This window comes from Pundamilia nyererei, unplaced genomic scaffold (genome assembly GCF_000239375.1).
Source record: "Pundamilia nyererei isolate P.nyererei 1_Seehausen unplaced genomic scaffold, PunNye1.0 scaffold00092, whole genome shotgun sequence".
Taxonomy (NCBI): domain Eukaryota; kingdom Metazoa; phylum Chordata; class Actinopteri; order Cichliformes; family Cichlidae; genus Pundamilia; species Pundamilia nyererei.
The window spans coordinates 379,585-388,371 of NW_005187493.1; the positions used below are offsets into that span (position 1 = coordinate 379,585).

The 8,787-nt window shown below is 40.8% G+C and overlaps 1 protein-coding gene across 2 annotated transcripts in view; it reads right to left on the reverse strand.

Annotated features, from left to right (window-relative positions):
- Positions 1-5,257, reverse strand: part of foxp4 (forkhead box P4) — an 87,969-nt gene extending 82,712 nt beyond the window's left edge. For both annotated transcript variants that reach the window (XM_013912546.1, XM_005739451.1), the window contains exon 1: positions 4,571-5,257. The gene's annotated coding sequence lies outside the window, so the exon portion shown is untranslated. The remainder of the gene's footprint in view (positions 1-4,570) is intronic.
- Between the last annotated feature and the right edge of the window lie 3,530 nt (positions 5,258-8,787).

Consider the following 8,787-nt stretch of genomic DNA (forward strand, 5'->3'; position numbering starts at 1 on the left):
CACACACACACACACACACACACACACACACACACACACAGATGTTCACGCTTTCATAGAAATTATTCAGCCCTTAACTTCTGCTAAATAACAGGTTCAATTAGAACCACATGTATAATCAGGCCTCAGTCTAAAGCAATGTGCCGGCAGTTTCACTGTGCACTCACCGACTTTAATTCACAACCAGAACATTAACCCACCATCTGAGCTGTCCATACACAATAACACATACACCTAACACACACATTTGTTCATAAAATTTCAAGAATTTTTTTTTAACAATGTAAAATAATTTATACTGTAATGCCAAATTGTTATTACACTTAATTTCTTTTTAAATCACAGAAAAATGTGAAAAGGGGGAAAAAACATTTCTATGAAAATCTCTGATACACCTAATTCAAATTGAAATTTTAACAAACATTTATAGAATTGCTACGATCAGCAGAATATCTCATATCCTTGTCTTTTCCGCGCTTAAAGCCCGACGCATGTTCACCTCAAATACATGCAGCCCTGCAATAATGTCAGCTTCAGGACCGACACTTGAAATAAGCCCATCTAAAAACACGCTCTCTCTCCCAGCACGGGTTTTCTTCCTTTTTGGGCTTTTTTTTTTTTTTGCTTTTCTCAAATAAAGGATATCGAAAATTTAACCATTTCAGCTTTTTTTAAGCAGGTAAAGCACTAAGTGCTGCAATAGAAGTAAATCTGTGAATATCTATCACAGGTCAAACCCTACATGTATAGCAGTGTCATATACGGGTGCTCTTCAACATCACTTTGGAGCCAAAAGCCCACTCAGACTTGTGGGTTTCGGATAGCAGGAGGGTTTTAATGAAGAGAGCACGAGAGATGAAGAGACGGACAGGCGAGCCATCAATGCTACCGACGCACAGGACATTTAAAACTTGAAATAATGTCCATTTTCACTCGAGCAGGACAGGTGAATTGAGAAAAAAGCACTCTCGTATACACACACTCCCGCACTCTGATATATACACTCTTTTCACACATACATTCCCATGCGCTCATGTTGGAGGTAAGGACTCTCTGAGCGAGTTTATGGACTAACACAATCATGTTGGTGGCTTTTAATCCTGCTGAAGGGGTTTTAAAGCGCACGAGATTCAAAGCCATTACTACCCGTCTCTAGACGGTCTCGCACATGACTCTTCCAGTCACACCCCGGCACACGATCACATACTTGGGACCAAGCTGAAAAATAAAATATCATCATTTAGGAAAGGTGTCAGAAAGCATAACAGAGACAACTGTGCGTCTGAAAGCGATTAAAAATCAGCAGTATGTGAGAAACAGGACGTGGAAAAGACACAGCTGCTGGGAGGGAGGAGAGAAAAAAGAAGAAAAACACCACCAAAGATGGGAAAAAGTGTTGATGCAAGTCAGATGAAAAAAAGGTGGCAATGCCAAGCAAACACACAGACACAGGCAAACAATACCCGACAAAGAGCAGAGAGTCAATCTGCCTTTGACACCTCTGGCTTCCTGCACACGTACACTCTTTTTACAACAAGAAAAAACTAAATAACTACTTCTGCCTCTCAAACACTCTTTTGTTTCACTGTCTCTTATTGTGTTTTCATGAAAAGCCTGTCACTAATGTGATAGCCTATCAATGATAAGCATTACACGAAAATGATAACTTCACACCGATTTTTTTCAGGCTTTATGTGGTAGGCAAATGGTTTTTTTTTAAAGGAGAAGAAGAAGAAATAAAAACAACCCTGTACTCTATTCTTCAGCAGTGTTTCACACTTCTACTTGAGCTCCATGAGGCTTCTTCTTCATAAAGCAGTCACTTGAAACAGAAACTTAAAAACAGCTAAAACTGTGTAGTAACCTGGCATGGGTGCTGAGAAGTCATAGCTCCAACTCCAAAGATCATTCTTAAACTGAGTCAACACAGCTGCTGTGCTTTTACTGCAACAAAAAGAACTTAAGCAGCTGAAAGATCAGGCAGCTGTGAAATACCTAATTTAATAATATTAATAACCATCACAAATATAAGATTTACATTTTCCATAATTTTAGGAAACATTTTACCATATTTGGCAAAATGGTTAAGCCTGTAAAAAAAAAAAGGAAAAAAAATGTTTATCTGATAGTACTGAGTTACTGCCAGCTTGGTTTGGTCCAGTTATTCAGGATTTTAAAAAATATGCTTATAAAACATCTTATAAAACATGCAGTCAGCCTCTTCTACTACATTTACCAATCAACACACACAGTTTAAATTCCCTTCCAGGATAGATGGCTAAAATGAACAGCAACAGGGTTTGTATCTGCATGAAGGCCACTGTGCATTAACTATTCTAAGGTGCGTTTTCCACAGCTTGTGGCGTGATAGATGAAGATGAAATAATCTTAAAAAAAAAAAATGAAGGAAAGAAAATCGGTATACACTTTACAGCACGGGCTCGGAGCCACCACAAAATACCTGCTTTCCTGTCTGACACCAGAACTGTGACAAGGTCATAAAACGTGATTAAGAGCTTTTTCATTCCCGCTGGATCTTCTATTAAAGTGCAATTAAAAGTATGTCATCACGTCGCGGAAATGCCACCACAGAGGAGAGTGGGAGGGGGCACAACAGGAGAGAGCGAGCGAGATAGAGGGAGAGAGAGGGAGAGAAAGAGAGAGAGAGGACACAGTAAATAAAATTAATTATGCCAAATGCCCCGGCGCCCATCAATCACGGGGCAATAATGCCCGTGTCAGGGTGAGCACCCACACGGCCTGTACGCTTTTCTCTCGGTGACAGACAACTAACAGCAACGAATTGTCATTTCATTTCTCCCTCTTTTTTTTCTTGATCTGAAGGTTTCAATCGAGAGTCTCTGTGTGCCCGGCCCGATATCTCATATTTGATAAAGGCAATTTTATTTCATGGAAATGGAAGAAAATCAAAAACCCTCAAAAGATCAGCAACTTTGTTTCAACGGCCCAAAAGTTGCTTTTGTGTTGCACGCCGTGCACACAAGAAAATCCACATTAAACGTTTTTATCTCTGCAGAATACTTTTCTTATTTTTTAAAACAAGTCGCAGTTCGCGGGAAGAAAAAAGAAATATTTTCCTTTGTGGTGCAGGCCTACTTTTAGTCGGTTTATGAGCGCGAGAAGAAGGGAAAAACATGTGTCACACAGAGGTTGTGTTCAATTTCTTAAAAAAGAAATTTCTATGTCAGTAGATTTATTATATTATAATCTAGAAAGTATATAACGTGCATTCTTTTTAATTAAATCACTTTAAATTACCGATTCTGAAAAAAAAAAAAACCTTAAACGCGTCAGGGTTATAATGTACGTAAAATCAATGTCCATAATCCTGCTTATGTACATAAAGCGTTCAAAAGTTCACGTTGAAACTGGAACTGGAAGTTTTACAACGCAGGGAGAAGTTTTCCTCCACGTTCAGCTGGTAAAACGTCCCTCTCTAAAGAACAGAGCTGCTATTATTTAAGATATCATTTAGGATATTTAATTCAGCTCAAATAAGGAAACCACAACGGGCAACTCTAACCTCAGTGGTCAGAGAAAAGTCCTAAATCCTAAAGGCACTAACGTCCTCAGACCTTCTAAACGTGTCAATAAGAAAGTTGTTTGTTCTTTTGTTTCTTTTGTTCAGGGATTTTCTGTAAGTAAGAAGTTTAACTGCCTTTCTTTTTTTATTTTTAAACGTTAACGTTTAATTGTAGGAAACTAAAGTTCAATAATAAAAGACACTAAACCCAGCTGTGAGGTAGAGAGGTATGAAGCGATGGCAAAGCAAGTGGTTCTCACACGGCTGCCTGTGACCGTTCGTGTAAAATTGCCACCACATAAGCCACGTCCACGCGTATGATCAAATATAACGAGCGATATCAACAAGTTTATTCCCTACGTTTGAGTCCACTCCCGAAATCTTAGCTCGTCCTAAACCTGCGAGAAATAAACTTTTTTTCCTTTCTCTGGTCTCATAAGCGAAAACCTCGGACAATGACACATTACGCAAAAAATGGTATCCCTCCGAGTCATCCAAAGTAGGCTCTAGAGAATTTACAAACTACACCGTAATATCCAGTTAAATAAACGACGATTAAAAGGAGGCTGGATTTGAACTCTGTGGATATAGGTTGGCGTGAAACTAGTGATGAGGTAGAAAGAAACTTCGATTTTTCATTCTACCGAGAACACTGAAAGGACGAAAACAGCTGGTTTAAATATGTTTTCTTTTTTAGAACAGAAAGTATGAAAATAAATAAAAAAAAGTTTCACTCCAGGAAAAAGTCAGAGTTAGAATGAAACAGAAAAAGTACGGAGGAGGGGGAAAGAAAAAGAGAAAAACAAAAACCTCCCTAGTGTGGCCGCTGGATCGTACCTACTTTAATACTCTATCACATTATTAGGCAGACCTGGAGGAGTTTCACAACGTGCCATGAAAAGTTGAAGTGCGTCGCTTTAAAAGCGTCTAGCAGCGTGTGTGTCGGAGAGTTTCAATGGGAGCACAGAGTGAGGGGAAAGTGAGGAAGATAAGAAGAAGGGGGAAACGTGTAGATAATGCATCAACCTGTTCTCTTGGTTTCTGAAGAAGTCAACTTTCACGCCAGTGGTTGGACCATGTGGGCAGCCCCGCTTCTGCTCCTCAAACCCCGGCGCGTCCACTCTCTCGCGGCGACAAAAGGGGGGACACAAACCGAAGGGACGTAAAATTTAAAAAAAAAAATATAAAAATAAAAGTGGAAAGAAACAGAGAGCAGAGAGAGACAGAGAAATCTAGGATCTAAGACGGCAGGACCATTACTTTAAACGACCAAAAAAAAAAAAAAGAAAAACGTGCTCGTTAGTCCTTTCCTTTCCCCTTTTGTGTGCGTCCTCTCTCCTCGGAGTGGCCCCTCTGGAGTGAAGTCAGAACAATACTGCCGCTAAAACTCTGGCACTGAGCGCAAGTTGCCGCGGAGAAACAACGCAGCTTCTCGTTTCTGTTTGTTGTTTAGTTGCCTCCGCTTTTTTCTCCTCTCCCCCCAAGCCCCAGCTCTCTCCTCAGCAGGCTCACTCAGCGCGTATAACCTCTCCAACGGTCTTCACTTTTTTGCCATCCCGTCTGTTGCTTGCTCGTTCGCTGGAAATCAGGGTTGAATCACTGGAGCTGTATGTGTGTACGAGTGTGTGTACGAGTGCGGAGTGTGTGTTGCGGGAGGACAGTTTGCTGTGCTACCGTAATGCCTCTAAAGCAGGTGCGCGTTTTCGTCCTATCCATGCAAAGCCCCGGCGCATAATAAAACAGCAGCCAGTGAGAGGCATCTCTCCGTCGCTCCCCGGAGAAGTGTGCGCGCGTGTGTGGGCGTGCATGCGCACGGATGAGGGGAAGGCACTGATCTTTTGACCTCGCTTTTGCATCCTGGTTGAGTTGCGCTATTGTGGCGGCAGAGAGGAACAGATGTTATCCTGCGCAAAGTTTGAGCTCCCAAAAAACCCAAAAAAAAACCCCCCACCAGTAACAAAGAACGATCGTTTAAAACAGAACAAAGTCTGCCATGAAATGATCGCTTTCTCTACGTGTCTGCATGTCAGAGTTACGAATGTATCTGTAAATAAAAAAGTAAATCGTAAAAAGAATAAATAAACCTTGCAAACTTTTTAAAAAAATGGCAAAATTCTCCATATAGCTTCTTTATTGTCTTTTAGATGCTTGTTCCTCTTGACTTTTGTTAATGTAATTTCATTAAAAAAGAGGTTTTAATGCCAAATAATATCCTATATGGATTTATGTCAGAAAGATTTATGCCATCCTAAAAAAAATAATAATAAAAAACGCTGTATTCCTAAAATAAAAACAGGTATAAAATCCGTTTTAGTAGGTTCACTCTTGTTATGCACTTCCCTTCAGAATAGACAGTTATATTGTGATTAGATAAATTTTACTGTCTGCCTACCTCACTGTGTCCTTTATGTATTTTGGAAGCTTGACAACTCCTTTTTGCAGAGTTATTACCAGCTCCCCCCCCCCCCCCCCTTGCCACCACATTCATTTACTAATTGACAGGATAATCAGTGTTGAGATTACTGTCTCTGATGAAATTTGGAAATTACATCATACCTGTCGCTGGAGAAAAAAAAAGTGGGGGAGGGAGGAGGAGAAAAAAACGAAGCTATAACTCAAAGAAAGATCAAGGAATAATTTTGCTTTGGCCATTAAATGGGATTCTGCCCTCCTGCCTTTCCTCTATCTATGCTTTTACCTTTGGAAAATGATGGCAGTCCATCACGACACCACCTAACAATCGGCCACCACTGCAGTAAATCACAACACATTCATTAACACAATCAATAGCACTAAAAATATGTGTGTCTCCACATGTGTGTGTGTCGGCGTGCAAATGTTTGGGTGTGTGTTTGTGTGTGTGAGTGTATATGAGCACCCATATATTCCTTTACTTACTCCTCTGAGCCTGACGGATTTTGCCAGGAACACTTTGTCATATGTCTGAAATAAATCTCCCGAGAATTGACGGGCGCTAATGTGAGCAACTGGATGGTGATGAGTGATGCTTTTCTAAGTGGATGTGATTAGGAAGGTGCACCTTTTTTTCTTTTATTTTTTTAAAGTTGGATCTGGAAAAACCCACGCAAGGGCTCTTAAAGAAAGTTTCTAACCCAATCCCAGCAGGGTGAACATGCTTAGTTAACATCAACCTGCATCCTGCATCTGAAAACTATGTGCGAAGCACAGCAGAGAGCAAAGAGGCTGAATCATTCTTGTGCTTGTTGTTGTGTAACTGCTGACATTTTGACTAAAGATTTCAATCACCCCCGCCTGCCTGCAGAATGATGACTTGTGTGTTGTTGTCTGTTTTGGGGTTACAGCTGCATAAAATCGCAGGATTAAATATAAAACAGGGAAATGAGAGGACTCGGTGCTCTGCACTGCCTGAATAAAGTCAAGCCAGTCCAAGCTGACCTGGACATCTAAATTCGGTACCCTCATTCTTGTTCTTGGTGAAAGGAGGAAAACGATGTTTGGACCTCTAACCCATCTTCCATCCCATTTAGGAACCCTTCTCTCCCTGTTAATCAGGAGGAATAATTATCAAAGTGGACAGGTAATTAAATTAAAACATAAGTGGCTACATGAGCTGGGTTGGCTGTACTACAAGGTTTTCCCTGGCTTAATTAAAGAGAAATATGGGAGCGCTCACCCACAGTGTCACAGAGCTGGTAAAAATGAGGAAAAAAAAGCTCCTGCCTCCAACTTGAATAAGTCCTGATCCATTCAACACAGGATTTGGGATTTATAGAAAAGAGGAGGGGATTCTGGTCCTGGGTGTATACTGTAAGAGGAGGAGAGAGAAAAAAAGAGGAAAGACCGTGTTGTCGGTTTGCATCTAAAAGAAAAAGAAAACATCTGCGTGGTGGCGAGGACGAGTTAAAGGACTGCAGGATGTGTGGTAGACGCATTAGCAAAAAAAAACTGCAGGCTTTATTCAGCCATCTGGGAATAATGTCATAAAATAAAGCTACAATAAAATAAAACTTACTGCTGTTGATGTTTACAAACAACTCCTACAAATTCTCCCACAATGCCTTGAAAGTCGAACCCTGAGAGGGGCCTCACACAAACAGGCGTATACAAATAAACAGAGAGGGAACAGTGCGCAGAGCGCAAATTATCCAAACATTCGCAAACACGCTCATATGTGCATACACCCACTGTCCTACACATGTGAGTGTGCATGTTTACAAATAAAGACAAAGTGGGGAGGCAGCATGCACGCACACACACACACACACACACACACACATGCCGCCTCTGTGGTTATGCAAAGACAACAGCAGACTGTTGCTCAAATGCACCAATGCTATCTCCCAGCTGGGAATGCAACAATAATAATTGACTTTACAGGGCATCTCTTCATCTGCTCTAGTACAGAAACTGTGGAGACAGGGTGATTGTGCCTATGTGACCTTGGTGCAGACAGTGGCATCTGTATAAATCTCTGAATATACACTGATTGCTGGGAGGATCACAACCAATCACCACCTGCTTTCTATTAGCCACTCATTAACTTGTTTACTGTCACAGCTGCTCAGCATCACACAACCAGACACACACACAGGCGCACACTTAGTGAAGCAAACGGAAAGGGGAAAGACGTGCTAAGAAAATGTGTTTATCACCACTCTCTCCTTGTCTCGGCCCTTCGTTGGAAGGGAATAATTAGAGAGGCTCGGCCAAGGCAGTGGCGTACGTGTTAACAAGCTGCTTTAACACACACCCGCACACTTCTTCCAAAACGCAGAGATGGCCAGAGAGACTGAAACTCAAGGACTCACTTTACTTTAAAGCACTTGTGGCCGAGCAGTCGATTCAAGGGAATGAATTCCCGCCAAGCTGCTGTGGAAATCTGACAGGTACAAACTCACGCTGACAAAAAAACACAAGAAAAACTGAGGCTGCCCAGAAAAGAGTTAAAGAATACGTTCGAGAAAGCCCATGCCCTCAACCAGCAAAAACATCATTTTCTTTGAAGCAAAGTTTTCAGCATAAAAAATACACACTTTAAGAAAAAGAATTGTGTTTCAAGAGTGAAGGATTAACTGTCCAAGTAGCTGCTGAATCAAAGCTGGAGAAGGATTTTAATTATCATTTATTTGAACTTTCTTAGGGAAAGTTAAAATCTTGGCATTTTGACTATTAAGCACAAGGATTCATTTTGATTATGACAGTTTATACATTTTCTTTTCTTAAACACATTTAAAGTTCAAGTTTAAAGCATAAGATTAGAT